The sequence below is a fragment of the Myxocyprinus asiaticus genome, chromosome 45, assembly GCF_019703515.2.
Source record: "Myxocyprinus asiaticus isolate MX2 ecotype Aquarium Trade chromosome 45, UBuf_Myxa_2, whole genome shotgun sequence".
In the NCBI taxonomy this organism is placed as follows: Eukaryota; Metazoa; Chordata; class Actinopteri; order Cypriniformes; family Catostomidae; genus Myxocyprinus; species Myxocyprinus asiaticus.
In genome coordinates, this window is record NC_059388.1 from 842,863 (window position 1) to 860,506 (window position 17,644).

Below are 17,644 nucleotides of genomic sequence, written 5' to 3' on the forward strand. Positions count from 1 at the left end.
GCTGCTGATGTTGGGCAACCATGAACGAGTGAGTGCTGATTTATTACCCAGAAAGAGCTGTTGGGCCTCATGTATTCAGACAGAAGACAAAGGCAGGCCTAACACAGTCGTAAAACCTAACTCAGGCCCCAGGCCCCATTATTCAGTAGAAATACCTCTGAAATGCTTCCGGGATTTTGCTCGCCGTGTGTAGACACAGCTCATCGCTGTTATCAGGTGCAGCCTAGTGGCACAAGGAAGTAACGTCCGACTTGAAACTGTGGCCATACAATCTCCATCTTGCTGGACGAGTTGAAATTACTCTGTGTTCCACCGAACACTCTAACGGATCCGAAGGAGACCGCCGAGCAATCCGCATCTTCATCCGTTTGCATGCAGAAGTGAAGAGAAAAGATTTCTCTTCCCTCATCCATCAAGTCCATGTTGCTGATTTCTCCGCCAGCCCGCCGAGAATCAACAGCCGTACCGTCCACCGACAGAGCGAGGAAACGGCCTCCCGTCATCACCCGAGCCTCGAGGAACCGAGTCTGAGTTAAAGGACGGATGAACACACATTCTGCATCCTCATGCGATTCAAGTAAGAGGTTTATGTCTGGGCAGAGATAGAATATTATAGTGTGTTATTCTTGTGGGTTTTTGCTTGTACAGTTTACAGACCGCCATGTCCGCTCATTATTAATACTCAGGGTATTAATTATCACGAATTTGATTTGCTGTATTGTGGTCCAACCACATTGGACTGTTGTGCATTTTCGCCATCGCGGGTGAGACCGGCAAACTTTATTCTCTCTCTCTCTCTCTCTCTCTCGTACTAACCACACGCACGCGTGCGCGATCCCTCACAAACATTCTCGGACACATTTTTGGCTAGTAGATAGCTTCGTGAAAGCTCAGCTTTTTTGTGGGCGTCCCTCCTTACACAAACACACACACACACACACTCGCTCTCACACACACACACACCCTCATGTGTTATAGGATTATTTTAGTTTTCATATATAATCATATCACTGTTCAATTTGTAGTTGTAAGTCGGAAGTTTATTGACTGCATTGTATTAATTATTAATTGATATTACTGCATAAATAAACTTTGTTATATTACAAAAAGAAGTGTTTTGGTTTGTTTTGCATATACCTGTGTCATGCTGACGGGATGTCAGTGCTCGGATTCAAGCCTTCATTCATTGTTTTTTTTCCAAGAAAATCGATATTCTTCGGATGTCGATTTTCCTAAGAAAACAATCTAATATTGAGACTGTTATACTATCTGGTTATTAGTCCCTGATTCCAGGGTGGTGCCCCGTCAATGTTAATCCTTATTAATATTCTATTGATTTTTGATAATTGATAATTATCTTTGATGACTGTTGAATTTGAAGGATCAATAAGCTAGTGTTAATTTTAATTAATGTTTCATCGATGTTAATGATTAGTGATTAACTTTGATAATTGTTGATTCAAAGGATTAAAAAAAGCTAACATTGATTCTCATCAATGTTCTATTGATTTTAATAAATAATAATTATCTTTGATAATGATTAATTATTGCTAATAACCAAACCCGCTCCTAAACGTAGCACACTAAATTTACTGGAGCCCCATATGAAGTTTTAATGAGTTCAATTAATTAATTTAAATATTAATTAATAACTAAAGAAATAGTTATCAGTTAGTTCTGATAGTAACACTGATCTAAACAACCAGTAAAGCCCTACACTGGCAGGCTTCGATGCACTCTTCATGCTGATGTATGCCTGGAGAACACAGAGAGAGGGGCATTGAGAGCATTTTGAGGCCTTTAACTCCACCTCCAAAAAAACTCGCTTAAACTCCCCTCTGTGGCTGATACGGGGATCGAAACTGCGACCTAGGTGTGATTAGCACCAGTCTGTAACCAACCAAGTAACTTAGCATTGCTTGGCTGTAAATCTAGTAATAAAAAATTAGAGAAGCAGTGCGCTTTATAAGGACTTCCTAAATTCAAGTAAGGACCTAGAGCAAAACTTCCTTACAAACCAAAGCCTTATTATATATCATGGACTCATCCAGGATTTGAACCCAGGACCTCTCATACCCAGAGTGAGACTCATAGCCCTTGACAAATGAGCCACACATATTGGCTTGCTGGGTTGCAAATTACCAGCCAATTAAAATCCAAAATATATTTCTGTTTAATAGGATAAAATTTTGTCATCAGCAGAGTGCTTGAGCACTGAAAATATGTGGCCTGATTGTTAAAAGTGTGCATACCTTGAACACGCAATATGCTCACACTCTTGGAGTTATTTGAACTAATTAGATGGCAACACATGAAGTTGAGCTGTTGTTTTAATAAAGAACTGCAAGAAGAAGGGGTTATCACAGGTTAACAGCAGTAGATGAAAGTGGAAATATCAACAGTGGATGTTGTGGTTCGATTATAGCTGCACTTCCTTGCCTCATTAGTTTTATAGAGCAGAAATTTCTTGTAGACAATAAATATGATCTGTAGGCCTCAAACACATAGACCTTTTCTCTTATTCACAATTAAAGGTATCATTGAGATTTGAACTCGGATTGCTCGATTCAGAGTGCTAACCACTACACCATGGAATCTCAAGAAGACAGATCTTCAGTATAATGCTCACCAAATTGAGCAATTTCGGCCACACTGGCAGGCTCCGATGCACTGATCATGCTGATGTATGCCTGGAGAACACAGAGAGAGGGGCTTTGAGAGCATTTTGAAGCCTTTAACTCCACCTCAAAAACAAGCTCCCCTCTGTGGCAGATAGAAAATGCAACCTAGGTGTATCCAACAACCATCTGTAACCAAGCTTGCACACAAACCAAAGGCTCAGTATTTACCTTGGGCTCATCTGGGATTTAAACCCAGGACCTCCTGCACCCTAATCAAGAATTATACCCCTAGACCAACAAGACAGCTTTTACAACTTGCTGGGATGCTAATTACCAGCCAATAAAAAGCCAAAATATATTTCTGTTTGATAGGATCAAATTTTATCATCGGGAGAGTGCTTGAGTACAGAAAATATGCGGCACGACTGTTCTAAATGTGCATACCTTGAACACGCAATATGCTCACACTCTTGGAGTTATTAGCACTAATTAGATGGCAACACTTGAAATTGAGCTGTTGATTTCATAAAGAAGAAGGGGTTATCACAGGTTAACAGCAGTAGATGAAAGTGGAAATATCAACAGTGGGTGTTGTGGTTCGATAATAGATGCACTTCCTTGCCTCATTAGTTTTTTAGAGCAGAAAGGTCTTTTAGACAATAAATATGATTTGTAGGCCTCAAACACATGAACAGATTGCCTTTTTCTCTTATTCACATTTAAAGGTACCATTGAGATTTGAACTCGGATTGCTCGATTCAGAGTGCTAAGCACTAGACCATGGAATCTAAAGAAGATAGATCTTCAGTATAATGCACACCTACCTGAGCAATTTCGGCCACACTTGGAGGTTCCCATGCACTCTTCGTGCTGATGTATGCCTGGAGAACACAGAGAGAGGGGCTTTGAGAGCATTTTGAGGCCTTTAACTCCACCTCCAAAACAAGCTCCCCTCTGCGGCAGATTGCAAGTGCAACCTAGGTGTGACTAGCAACAGTCTGTAACCAAGCTTCCGCACAAACGAAAGCCTCAATGTATACCCTGGGCTCGTCCAGGATTTGAACCTGGGACCACTCACACCCAAAGTGAGAATCATACCCCTAGATCAAAAAGCCTCCTATAACAATTTGCTGCGATACAAATTACCAGCCAATTAAAAGCCAAAATATATTTCTGTTTGATAAGATCAAATTTTGTCATCGGCAGAGTTCTTGAGCACTGAAAATATGCGGCCCGACTGTTCTAAATGTGCATACCTTGAACACACAATATGCTCACACTCTTGGAGTGATTTGCACTAATTAGATGGCAACACTTGAAATTGAGCTGTTGTTTTCAGAAAGAAGTGCAAGAAGAAGGGGTTATCACAGGTTAACAGCAGTAGATGAAAGTGGAAATATCAACAAGTGGAATCAACAGTGGGTGTTGTGGTTCGATTATAGCTGCACTTCCTTGCCTCATTAGTTTTTTAGAGCAGAAAGGTCTTGTAGACAATAAATATGATATGTAGGCCTCAAACACATGAACAGATTGCCTTTTTCTCTTATTCACAATTAAAGGTACCATTGAGATTTGAACTCGGATTGCTCGATTCAGAGTGCTAAGCACTAGACCATGGAATCTCAAGAAGACAGACCTTCAGTATAATGCTCACCAAATTGAGCAATTTCGGCAACACTTGACAGGCTCCTATGCACTGATCATGCTGATGTATGCCTGGAGAACACAGTGAGAGGGGCTTTGAGAGCATTTTGAGGCCTTTAACTCCACCTCCAAAACAAGCTCCCCTCTGTGGCAGATAGCAAATGCAACCTAGGTGTGATCTAGCAACCAGTCTGTAACCAACCTTCCACGCAAACCAAAGGCTCAGTGTTTATGTTGGGCTCGTCCAGGATTTGAACCCGGGACCTCTCACACCCAAAGCGAGAATCATACCCCTAGACCAACGAGCCATCCTGTTACAATTTGATTGCGATGCAAATTACCAGCCAATTAAAAGCCAAAATATATTTCTGTTTGATAGGATCAAATTTTGTCATCGGCAGAGTGCTTGAGTACAGAAAATATGAGGCCCGACTGTTCTAAATGTGCATACCTTGAACACGCAATATGCTCACACTCTTGGAGTTATTAGCACTAATTAGATGGCAACACTTGAAATTGAGCTGTTGATTTCATAAAGAAGTGCAAGAAGAAGGGGTTATCACAGGTTAACAGCAGTAGATGAAAGTGGAAATATCAACAGTGGGTGTTGTGGTTCGATAATAGATGCACTTCCTTGCCTCATTAGTTTTTTAGAGCAGAAAGGTCTTGTAGACAATAAATATGATATGTAGGCCTCAAACACATGAACAGATTGCCTTTTTCTCTTATTCACAATTAAAGGTACCATTGAGATTTGAACTCGGATTGCTCGATTCAGAGTGCTAAGCACTAGACCATGGAATCTCAAGAAGACAGACCTTCAGTATAATGCTCACCAAATTGAGCAATTTCGGCAACACTGACAGGCTCCTATGCACTGATCATGCTGATGTATGCCTGGAGAACACAGTGAGAGGGGCTTTGAGAGCATTTTGAGGCCTTTAACTCCACCTCCAAAACAAGCTCCCCTCTGTGGCAGATAGAAAATGCAACCTAGGTGTATCCAACAACCATCTGTAACCAACCTTCCACGCAAACCAAAGGCTCAGTGTTTATGTTGGGCTCGTCCGGGATTTGAACCCGGGACCTCTCGCACCCAAAGCGAGAATCATACCCCTAGACCAACGAGCCATCTGTTACACTTTGATTGCATGCAAATTACCAGCCAATTAAAAGCCAAAATATATTTCTGTTTGATAGGATCAAATTTTATCATCGGCAGAGTGCTTGAGTACAGAAAATATGAGGCCCGACTGTTCTAAATGTGCATACCTTGAACACGCAATATGCTCACACTCTTGGAGTTATTAGCACTAATTAGATGGCAACACTTGAAATTGAGCTGTTGATTTCATAAAGAAGAAGGGGTTATCACAGGTTAACAGCAGTAGATGAAAGTGGAAATATCAACAGTGGGTGTTGTGGTTCGATTATAGATGCACTTCCTTGCCTCATTAGTTTTTTAGAGCAGAAAGGTCTTGTAGACAATAAATATGATATGTAGGCCTCAAACACATGAACAGATTGCCTTTTTCTCTTATTCACAATTAAAGGTACCATTGAGATTTGAACTCGGATTGCTCGATTCAGAGTGCTAAGCACTAGACCATGGAATCTCAAGAAGACAGACCTTCAGTATAATGCTCACCAAATTCAGCAACACTGACAGGCTCCTATGCACTGATCATGCTGATGTATGCCTGGAGAACACAGTGAGAGGGGCTTTGAGAGCATTTTGAGGCCTTTAACTCCACCTCCAAAACAAGCTCCCCTCTGTGGCAGATAGAAAATGCAACCTAGGTGTATCCAACAACCATCTGTAACCAACCTTCCACGCAAACCAAAGGTTCAGTGTTTATGTTGGGCTCGTCTGGGATTTGAACCCGGGACCTCTCGCACCCAAAGCGAGAATCATACGCCTAGACCAACGAGCCATCTGTTACACTTTGATTGCATGCAAATTACCAGCCAATTAAAAGCCAAAATATATTTCTGTTTGATAGGATCAAATTTTATCATCGGCAGAGTGCTTGAGTACAGAAAATATGAGGCCCGACTGTTCTAAATGTGCATACCTTGAACACGCAATATGCTCACACTCTTGGAGTTATTAGCACTAATTAGATGGCAACACTTGAAATTGAGCTGTTGATTTCATAAAGAAGAAGGGGTTATCACAGGTTAACAGCAGTAGATGAAAGTGGAAATATCAACAGTGGGTGTTGTGGTTCGATTATAGCTGCACTTCCTTGCCTCATTAGTTTTTTAGAGCAGAAAGGTCTTGTAGACAATAAATATGATATGTAGGCCTCAAACACATGAACAGATTGCCTTTTTCTCTTATTCACAATTAAAGGTACCATTGAGATTTGAACTCGGATTGCTCGATTCAGAGTGCTAAGCACTAGACCATGGAATCTCAAGAAGACAGATCTTCAGTATAATGCTCACCAAATTGAGCAATTTCGGCAACACTTGACAGGCTCCTATGCACTGATCATGCTGATGTATGCCTGGAGAACACAGTGAGAGGGGCTTTGAGAGCATTTTGAGGCCTTTAACTCCACCTCCAAAACAAGCTCCCCTCTGTGGCAGATAGCAAATGCAACCTAGGTGTGATCCAACAACCAGTCTGTAACCAACCTTCCACGCAAACCAAAGGCTCAGTGTTTATGCTGGGCTCGTCCAGGATTTGAACCCGGGACCTCTCGCACCCAAAGCGAGAATCATACCCCTAGACCAACAAGCCATCCTGTTACACTTTGATTGCGATGCAAATTACCAGCCAATTAAAAGCCAAAATATATTTCTGTTTGATAGGATCAAATTTTGTCATCGGCAGAGTGCTTGAGCACAGAAAATATGAGGCCCGACTGTTCTAAATGTGCATACCTTGAACACGCAATATGCTCACACTCTTGGAGTGATTTGCACTAATTAGATGGCAACACTTGAAATTGAGCTGTTGTTTTCATAAAGTGCAAGAAGAAGGGGTTATCACAGGTTAACAGCAGTAGATGAAAGTGGAAATATCAACAGTGGGTGTTGTGGTTCGATTATAGCTGCACTTCCTTGCCTCATTAGTTTTTTAGAGCAGAAAGGTCTTGTAGACAATAAATATGATATGTAGGCCTCAAACACATGAACAGATTGCCTTTTTCTCTTATTCACAATTAAAGGTACCATTGAGATTTGAACTCGGATTGCTCGATTCAGAGTGCTAAGCACTAGACCATGGAATCTCAAGAAGACAGACCTTCAGTATAATGCTCACCAAATTCAGCAACACTGACAGGCTCCTATGCACTGATCATGCTGATGTATGCCTGGAGAACACAGTGAGAGGGGCTTTGAGAGCATTTTGAGGCCTTTAACTCCACCTCCAAAACAAGCTCCCCTCTGTGGCAGATAGAAAATGCAACCTAGGTGTATCCAACAACCATCTGTAACCAACCTTCCACGCAAACCAAAGGTTCAGTGTTTATGTTGGGCTCGTCTGGGATTTGAACCCGGGACCTCTCGCACCCAAAGCGAGAATCATACGCCTAGACCAACGAGCCATCTGTTACACTTTGATTGCATGCAAATTACCAGCCAATTAAAAGCCAAAATATATTTCTGTTTGATAGGATCAAATTTTATCATCGGCAGAGTGCTTGAGTACAGAAAATATGAGGCCCGACTGTTCTAAATGTGCATACCTTGAACACGCAATATGCTCACACTCTTGGAGTTATTAGCACTAATTAGATGGCAACACTTGAAATTGAGCTGTTGATTTCATAAAGAAGAAGGGGTTATCACAGGTTAACAGCAGTAGATGAAAGTGGAAATATCAACAGTGGGTGTTGTGGTGCGATTATAGCTGCACTTCCTTGCCTCATTAGTTTTTTAGAGCAGAAAGGTCTTGTAGACAATAAATATGATATGTAGGCCTCAAACACATGAACAGATTGCCTTTTTCTCTTATTCACAATTAAAGGTACCATTGAGATTTGAACTCGGATTGCTCGATTCAGAGTGCTAAGCACTAGACCATGGAATCTCAAGAAGACAGACCTTCAGTATAATGCTCACCAAATTGAGCAATTTCGGCAACACTGACAGGCTCCTATGCACTGATCATGCTGATGTATGCCTGGAGAACACAGTGAGAGGGGCTTTGAGAGCATTTTGAGGCCTTTAACTCCACCTCCAAAACAAGCTCCCCTCTGTGGCAGATAGAAAATGCAACCTAGGTGTATCCAACAACCATCTGTAACCAACCTTCCACGCAAACCAAAGGTTCAGTGTTTATGTTGGGCTCGTCTGGGATTTGAACCCGGGACCTCTCGCACCCAAAGCGAGAATCATACGCCTAGACCAACGAGCCATCTGTTACACTTTGATTGCATGCAAATTACCAGCCAATTAAAAGCCAAAATATATTTCTGTTTGATAGGATCAAATTTTATCATCGGCAGAGTGCTTGAGTACAGAAAATATGAGGCCCGACTGTTCTAAATGTGCATACCTTGAACACGCAATATGCTCACACTCTTGGAGTTATTAGCACTAATTAGATGGCAACACTTGAAATTGAGCTGTTGATTTCATAAAGAAGAAGGGGTTATCACAGGTTAACAGCAGTAGATGAAAGTGGAAATATCAACAGTGGGTGTTGTGGTTCGATAATAGATGCACTTCCTTGCCTCATTAGTTTTTTAGAGCAGAAAGGTCTTTTAGACAATAAATATGATTTGTAGGCCTCAAACACATGAACAGATTGCCTTTTTCTCTTATTCACATTTAAAGGTACCATTGAGATTTGAACTCGGATTGCTCGATTCAGAGTGCTAAGCACTAGACCATGGAATCTAAAGAAGATAGATCTTCAGTATAATGCACACCTACCTGAGCAATTTCGGCCACACTTGGAGGTTCCCATGCACTCTTCGTGCTGATGTATGCCTGGAGAACACAGAGAGAGGGGCTTTGAGAGCATTTTGAGGCCTTTAACTCCACCTCCAAAACAAGCTCCCCTCTGCGGCAGATTGCAAGTGCAACCTAGGTGTGACTAGCAACAGTCTGTAACCAAGCTTCCGCACAAACGAAAGCCTCAATGTATACCCTGGGCTCGTCCAGGATTTGAACCTGGGACCACTCACACCCAAAGTGAGAATCATACCCCTAGATCAAAAAGCCTCCTATAACAATTTGCTGCGATACAAATTACCAGCCAATTAAAAGCCAAAATATATTTCTGTTTGATAAGATCAAATTTTGTCATCGGCAGAGTTCTTGAGCACTGAAAATATGCGGCCCGACTGTTCTAAATGTGCATACCTTGAACACACAATATGCTCACACTCTTGGAGTGATTTGCACTAATTAGATGGCAACACTTGAAATTGAGCTGTTGTTTTCATAAAGAAGTGCAAGAAGAAGGGGTTATCACAGGTTAACAGCAGTAGATGAAAGTGGAAATATCAACAGTGGGTGTTGTGGTTCGATAATAGATGCACTTCCTTGCCTCATTAGTTTTTTAGAGCAGAAAGGTCTTGTAGACAATAAATATGATATGTAGGCCTCAAACACATGAACAGATTGCCTTTTTCTCTTATTCACAATTAAAGGTACCATTGAGATTTGAACTCGGATTGCTCGATTCAGAGTGCTAAGCACTAGACCATGGAATCTCAAGAAGACAGACCTTCAGTATAATGCTCACCAAATTGAGCAATTTCGGCAACACTGACAGGCTCCTATGCACTGATCATGCTGATGTATGCCTGGAGAACACAGTGAGAGGGGCTTTGAGAGCATTTTGAGGCCTTTAACTCCACCTCCAAAACAAGCTCCCCTCTGTGGCAGATAGAAAATGCAACCTAGGTGTATCCAACAACCATCTGTAACCAACCTTCCACGCAAACCAAAGGCTCAGTGTTTATGTTGGGCTCGTCCGGGATTTGAACCCGGGACCTCTCGCACCCAAAGCGAGAATCATACCCCTAGACCAACGAGCCATCTGTTACACTTTGATTGCATGCAAATTACCAGCCAATTAAAAGCCAAAATATATTTCTGTTTGATAGGATCAAATTTTATCATCGGCAGAGTGCTTGAGTACAGAAAATATGCGGCACGACTGTTCTAAATGTGCATACCTTGAACACGCAATATGCTCACACTCTTGGAGTTATTAGCACTAATTAGATGGCAACACTTGAAATTGAGCTGTTGATTTCATAAAGAAGAAGGGGTTATCACAGGTTAACAGCAGTAGATGAAAGTGGAAATATCAACAGTGGGTGTTGTGGTTCGATAATAGATGCACTTCCTTGCCTCATTAGTTTTTTAGAGCAGAAAGGTCTTGTAGACAATAAATATGATATGTAGGCCTCAAACACATGAACAGATTGCCTTTTTCTCTTATTCACAATTAAAGGTACCATTGAGATTTGAACTCGGATTGCTCGATTCAGAGTGCTAAGCACTAGACCATGGAATCTCAAGAAGACAGACCTTCAGTATAATGCTCCACCTAGCAATTTCAGCAACACTGACAGGCTCCTATGCACTGATCATGCTGATGTATGCCTGGAGAACACAGTGAGAGGGGCTTTGAGAGCATTTTGAGGCCTTTAACTCCACCTCCAAAACAAGCTCCCCTCTGTGGCAGATAGAAAATGCAACCTAGGTGTATCCAACAACCATCTGTAACCAACCTTCCACGCAAACCAAAGGTTCAGTGTTTATGTTGGGCTCGTCTGGGATTTGAACCCGGGACCTCTCGCACCCAAAGCGAGAATCATACGCCTAGACCAACGAGCCATCTGTTACACTTTGATTGCATGCAAATTACCAGCCAATTAAAAGCCAAAATATATTTCTGTTTGATAGGATCAAATTTTATCATCGGCAGAGTGCTTGAGTACAGAAAATATGAGGCCCGACTGTTCTAAATGTGCATACCTTGAACACGCAATATGCTCACACTCTTGGAGTTATTAGCACTAATTAGATGGCAACACTTGAAATTGAGCTGTTGATTTCATAAAGAAGAAGGGGTTATCACAGGTTAACAGCAGTAGATGAAAGTGGAAATATCAACAGTGGGTGTTGTGGTTCGATAATAGATGCACTTCCTTGCCTCATTAGTTTTTTAGAGCAGAAAGGTCTTGTAGACAATAAATATGATATGTAGGCCTCAAACACATGAACAGATTGCCTTTTTCTCTTATTCACAATTAAAGGTACCATTGAGATTTGAACTCGGATTGCTCGATTCAGAGTGCTAAGCACTAGACCATGGAATCTCAAGAAGACAGACCTTCAGTATAATGCTCACCAAATTCAGCAACACTGACAGGCTCCTATGCACTGATCATGCTGATGTATGCCTGGAGAACACAGTGAGAGGGGCTTTGAGAGCATTTTGAGGCCTTTAACTCCACCTCCAAAACAAGCTCCCCTCTGTGGCAGATAGAAAATGCAACCTAGGTGTATCCAACAACCATCTGTAACCAACCTTCCACGCAAACCAAAGGTTCAGTGTTTATGTTGGGCTCGTCCGGGATTTGAACCCGGGACCTCTCGCACCCAAAGCGAGAATCATACGCCTAGACCAACGAGCCATCTGTTACACTTTGATTGCATGCAAATTACCAGCCAATTAAAAGCCAAAATATATTTCTGTTTGATAGGATCAAATTTTATCATCGGCAGAGTGCTTGAGTACAGAAAATATGAGGCCCGACTGTTCTAAATGTGCATACCTTGAACACGCAATATGCTCACACTCTTGGAGTTATTAGCACTAATTAGATGGCAACACTTGAAATTGAGCTGTTGATTTCATAAAGAAGAAGGGGTTATCACAGGTTAACAGCAGTAGATGAAAGTGGAAATATCAACAGTGGGTGTTGTGGTTCGATAATAGATGCACTTCCTTGCCTCATTAGTTTTTTAGAGCAGAAAGGTCTTGTAGACAATAAATATGATATGTAGGCCTCAAACACATGAACAGATTGCCTTTTTCTCTTATTCACAATTAAAGGTACCATTGAGATTTGAACTCGGATTGCTCGATTCAGAGTGCTAAGCACTAGACCATGGAATCTCAAGAAGACAGACCTTCAGTATAATGCTCACCAAATTCAGCAATTTCGGCAACACTGACAGGCTCCTATGCACTGATCATGCTGATGTATGCCTGGAGAACACAGTGAGAGGGGCTTTGAGAGCATTTTGAGGCCTTTAACTCCACCTCCAAAACAAGCTCCCCTCTGTGGCAGATAGAAAATGCAACCTAGGTGTATCCAACAACCATCTGTAACCAACCTTCCACGCAAACCAAAGGTTCAGTGTTTATGTTGGGCTCGTCTGGGATTTGAACCCGGGACCTCTCGCACCCAAAGCGAGAATCATACGCCTAGACCAACGAGCCATCTGTTACACTTTGATTGCATGCAAATTACCAGCCAATTAAAAGCCAAAATATATTTCTGTTTGATAGGATCAAATTTTATCATCGGCAGAGTGCTTGAGTACAGAAAATATGAGGCCCGACTGTTCTAAATGTGCATACCTTGAACACGCAATATGCTCACACTCTTGGAGTTATTAGCACTAATTAGATGGCAACACTTGAAATTGAGCTGTTGATTTCATAAAGAAGAAGGGGTTATCACAGGTTAACAGCAGTAGATGAAAGTGGAAATATCAACAGTGGGTGTTGTGGTTCGATAATAGATGCACTTCCTTGCCTCATTAGTTTTTTAGAGCAGAAAGGTCTTGTAGACAATAAATATGATATGTAGGCCTCAAACACATGAACAGATTGCCTTTTTCTCTTATTCACAATTAAAGGTACCATTGAGATTTGAACTCGGATTGCTCGATTCAGAGTGCTAAGCACTAGACCATGGAATCTCAAGAAGACAGACCTTCAGTATAATGCTCACCAAATTGAGCAATTTCGGCAACACTGACAGGCTCCTATGCACTGATCATGCTGATGTATGCCTGGAGAACACAGTGAGAGGGGCTTTGAGAGCATTTTGAGGCCTTTAACTCCACCTCCAAAACAAGCTCCCCTCTGTGGCAGATAGAAAATGCAACCTAGGTGTATTCAACAACCATCTGTAACCAACCTTCCACGCAAACCAAAGGTTCAGTGTTTATGTTGGGCTCGTCCGGGATTTGAACCCGGGGCCTCTTGCACCCAAAGCGAGAATCAAACCCCTAGACCAACAAGCCATCTGTTACACTTTGATTGCATGCAAATTACAAGCCAATTAAAAGCCAAAATATATTTCTGTTTGATAGGATCAAATTTTATCATCGGGAGAGTGCTTGAGTACAGAAAATATGCGGCACGACTGTTCTAAATGTGCATACCTTGAACACGCAATATGCTCACACTCTTGGAGTTATTAGCACTAATTAGATGGCAACACTTGAAATTGAGCTGTTGATTTCATAAAGAAGAAGGGGTTATCACAGGTTAACAGCAGTAGATGAAAGTGGAAATATCAACAGTGGGTGTTGTGGTTCGATAATAGATGCACTTCCTTGCCTCATTAGTTTTTTAGAGCAGAAAGGTCTTTTAGACAATAAATATGATTTGTAGGCCTCAAACACATGAACAGATTGCCTTTTTCTCTTATTCACATTTAAAGGTACCATTGAGATTTGAACTCGGATTGCTCGATTCAGAGTGCTAAGCACTAGACCATGGAATCTAAAGAAGATAGATCTTCAGTATAATGCACACCTACCTGAGCAATTTCGGCCACACTTGGAGGTTCCCATGCACTCTTCGTGCTGATGTATGCCTGGAGAACACAGAGAGAGGGGCTTTGAGAGCATTTTGAGGCCTTTAACTCCACCTCCAAAACAAGCTCCCCTCTGCGGCAGATTGCAAGTGCAACCTAGGTGTGACTAGCAACAGTCTGTAACCAAGCTTCCGCACAAACGAAAGCCTCAATGTATACCCTGGGCTCGTCCAGGATTTGAACCTGGGACCACTCACACCCAAAGTGAGAATCATACCCCTAGATCAAAAAGCCTCCTATAACAATTTGCTGCGATACAAATTACCAGCCAATTAAAAGCCAAAATATATTTCTGTTTGATAAGATCAAATTTTGTCATCGGCAGAGTTCTTGAGCACTGAAAATATGCGGCCCGACTGTTCTAAATGTGCATACCTTGAACACACAATATGCTCACACTCTTGGAGTGATTTGCACTAATTAGATGGCAACACTTGAAATTGAGCTGTTGTTTTCATAAAGAAGTGCAAGAAGAAGGGGTTATCACAGGTTAACAGCAGTAGATGAAAGTGGAAATATCAACAGTGGGTGTTGTGGTTCGATTATAGCTGCACTTCCTTGCCTCATTAGTTTTTTAGAGCAGAAAGGTCTTGTAGACAATAAATATGATATGTAGGCCTCAAACACATGAACAGATTGCCTTTTTCTCTTATTCACAATTAAAGGTACCATTGAGATTTGAACTCGGATTGCTCGATTCAGAGTGCTAAGCACTAGACCATGGAATCTCAAGAAGACAGACCTTCAGTATAATGCTCACCAAATTGAGCAATTTCGGCAACACTGACAGGCTCCTATGCACTGATCATGCTGATGTATGCCTGGAGAACACAGTGAGAGGGGCTTTGAGAGCATTTTGAGGCCTTTAACTCCACCTCCAAAACAAGCTCCCCTCTGTGGCAGATAGAAAATGCAACCTAGGTGTATCCAACAACCATCTGTAACCAACCTTCCACGCAAACCAAAGGCTCAGTGTTTATGTTGGGCTCGTCCGGGATTTGAACCCGGGACCTCTCGCACCCAAAGCGAGAATCATACCCCTAGACCAACGAGCCATCTGTTACACTTTGATTGCATGCAAATTACCAGCCAATTAAAAGCCAAAATATATTTCTGTTTGATAGGATCAAATTTTATCATCGGCAGAGTGCTTGAGTACAGAAAATATGAGGCCCGACTGTTCTAAATGTGCATACCTTGAACACGCAATATGCTCACACTCTTGGAGTTATTAGCACTAATTAGATGGCAACACTTGAAATTGAGCTGTTGATTTCATAAAGAAGAAGGGGTTATCACAGGTTAACAGCAGTAGATGAAAGTGGAAATATCAACAGTGGGTGTTGTGGTTCGATAATAGATGCACTTCCTTGCCTCATTAGTTTTTTAGAGCAGAAAGGTCTTGTAGACAATAAATATGATATGTAGGCCTCAAACACATGAACAGATTGCCTTTTTCTCTTATTCACAATTAAAGGTACCATTGAGATTTGAACTCGGATTGCTCGATTCAGAGTGCTAAGCACTAGACCATGGAATCTCAAGAAGACAGACCTTCAGTATAATGCTCACCAAATTCAGCAACACTGACAGGCTCCTATGCACTGATCATGCTGATGTATGCCTGGAGAACACAGTGAGAGGGGCTTTGAGAGCATTTTGAGGCCTTTAACTCCACCTCCAAAACAAGCTCCCCTCTGTGGCAGATAGAAAATGCAACCTAGGTGTATCCAACAACCATCTGTAACCAACCTTCCACGCAAACCAAAGGTTCAGTGTTTATGTTGGGCTCGTCTGGGATTTGAACCCAGGACCTCTCGCACCCAAAGCGAGAATCATACGCCTAGACCAACGAGCCATCTGTTACACTTTGATTGCATGCAAATTACCAGCCAATTAAAAGCCAAAATATATTTCTGTTTGATAGGATCAAATTTTATCATCGGCAGAGTGCTTGAGTACAGAAAATATGAGGCCCGACTGTTCTAAATGTGCATACCTTGAACACGCAATATGCTCACACTCTTGGAGTTATTAGCACTAATTAGATGGCAACACTTGAAATTGAGCTGTTGATTTCATAAAGAAGAAGGGGTTATCACAGGTTAACAGCAGTAGATGAAAGTGGAAATATCAACAGTGGGTGTTGTGGTTCGATTATAGCTGCACTTCCTTGCCTCATTAGTTTTTTAGAGCAGAAAGGTCTTGTAGACAATAAATATGATATGTAGGCCTCAAACACATGAACAGATTGCCTTTTTCTCTTATTCACAATTAAAGGTACCATTGAGATTTGAACTCGGATTGCTCGATTCAGAGTGCTAAGCACTAGACCATGGAATCTCAAGAAGACAGACCTTCAGTATAATGCTCACCAAATTCAGCAACACTGACAGGCTCCTATGCACTGATCATGCTGATGTATGCCTGGAGAACACAGTGAGAGGGGCTTTGAGAGCATTTTGAGGCCTTTAACTCCACCTCCAAAACAAGCTCCCCTCTGTGGCAGATAGAAAATGCAACCTAGGTGTATCCAACAACCATCTGTAACCAACCTTCCACGCAAACCAAAGGTTCAGTGTTTATGTTGGGCTCGTCTGGGATTTGAACCCAGGACCTCTCGCACCCAAAGCGAGAATCATACGCCTAGACCAACGAGCCATCTGTTACACTTTGATTGCATGCAAATTACCAGCCAATTAAAAGCCAAAATATATTTCTGTTTGATAGGATCAAATTTTATCATCGGCAGAGTGCTTGAGTACAGAAAATATGAGGCCCGACTGTTCTAAATGTGCATACCTTGAACACGCAATATGCTCACACTCTTGGAGTTATTAGCACTAATTAGATGGCAACACTTGAAATTGAGCTGTTGATTTCATAAAGAAGAAGGGGTTATCACAGGTTAACAGCAGTAGATGAAAGTGGAAATATCAACAGTGGGTGTTGTGGTTCGATAATAGATGCACTTCCTTGCCTCATTAGTTTTTTAGAGCAGAAAGGTCTTGTAGACAATAAATATGATATGTAGGCCTCAAACACATGAACAGATTGCCTTTTTCTCTTATTCACAATTAAAGGTACCATTGAGATTTGAACTCGGATTGCTCGATTCAGAGTGCTAAGCACTAGACCATGGAATCTCAAGAAGACAGACCTTCAGTATAATGCTCACCAAATTCAGCAACACTGACAGGCTCCTATGCACTGATCATGCTGATGTATGCCTGGAGAACACAGTGAGAGGGGCTTTGAGAGCATTTTGAGGCCTTTAACTCCACCTCCAAAACAAGCTCCCCTCTGTGGCAGATAGAAAATGCAACCTAGGTGTATCCAACAACCATCTGTAACCAACCTTCCACGCAAACCAAAGGTTCAGTGTTTATGTTGGGCTCGTCTGGGATTTGAACCCAGGACCTCTCGCACCCAAAGCGAGAATCATACGCCTAGACCAACGAGCCATCTGTTACACTTTGATTGCATGCAAATTACCAGCCAATTAAAAGCCAAAATATATTTCTGTTTGATAGGATCAAATTTTATCATCGGCAGAGTGCT

The 17,644-nt window shown here is 41.7% G+C and overlaps 10 non-coding genes across 10 annotated transcripts; all 10 read right to left on the reverse strand.

The window, feature by feature from the left end:
* Positions 1-4,501: 4,501 nt before the first annotated feature.
* Positions 4,502-4,573, reverse strand: trnap-ugg (transfer RNA proline (anticodon UGG)). The gene has a single exon. It is a non-coding gene; the product is annotated as a tRNA-Pro (tRNA).
* Positions 4,574-5,324: 751 nt separating this feature from the next.
* On the reverse strand, positions 5,325-5,396 carry trnap-ugg (transfer RNA proline (anticodon UGG)). The gene has a single exon. It is a non-coding gene; the product is annotated as a tRNA-Pro (tRNA).
* Positions 5,397-6,942: 1,546 nt separating this feature from the next.
* On the reverse strand, positions 6,943-7,014 carry trnap-ugg (transfer RNA proline (anticodon UGG)). The gene has a single exon. It is a non-coding gene; the product is annotated as a tRNA-Pro (tRNA).
* Positions 7,015-10,198: 3,184 nt separating this feature from the next.
* On the reverse strand, positions 10,199-10,270 carry trnap-ugg (transfer RNA proline (anticodon UGG)). Its single transcript has one exon. It is a non-coding gene; the product is annotated as a tRNA-Pro (tRNA).
* Positions 10,271-11,809: 1,539 nt separating this feature from the next.
* trnap-ugg (transfer RNA proline (anticodon UGG)) lies at positions 11,810-11,881 on the reverse strand. The gene has a single exon. It is a non-coding gene; the product is annotated as a tRNA-Pro (tRNA).
* Positions 11,882-13,433: 1,552 nt separating this feature from the next.
* Positions 13,434-13,505, reverse strand: trnap-ugg (transfer RNA proline (anticodon UGG)). Its single transcript has one exon. It is a non-coding gene; the product is annotated as a tRNA-Pro (tRNA).
* Positions 13,506-15,066: 1,561 nt separating this feature from the next.
* On the reverse strand, positions 15,067-15,138 carry trnap-ugg (transfer RNA proline (anticodon UGG)). The gene has a single exon. It is a non-coding gene; the product is annotated as a tRNA-Pro (tRNA).
* Positions 15,139-15,869: 731 nt separating this feature from the next.
* trnap-ugg (transfer RNA proline (anticodon UGG)) lies at positions 15,870-15,941 on the reverse strand. The gene has a single exon. It is a non-coding gene; the product is annotated as a tRNA-Pro (tRNA).
* Positions 15,942-16,672: 731 nt separating this feature from the next.
* Positions 16,673-16,744, reverse strand: trnap-ugg (transfer RNA proline (anticodon UGG)). Its single transcript has one exon. It is a non-coding gene; the product is annotated as a tRNA-Pro (tRNA).
* A 731-nt stretch (positions 16,745-17,475) lies between these two features.
* trnap-ugg (transfer RNA proline (anticodon UGG)) lies at positions 17,476-17,547 on the reverse strand. Its single transcript has one exon. It is a non-coding gene; the product is annotated as a tRNA-Pro (tRNA).
* Positions 17,548-17,644: the final 97 nt, after the last annotated feature.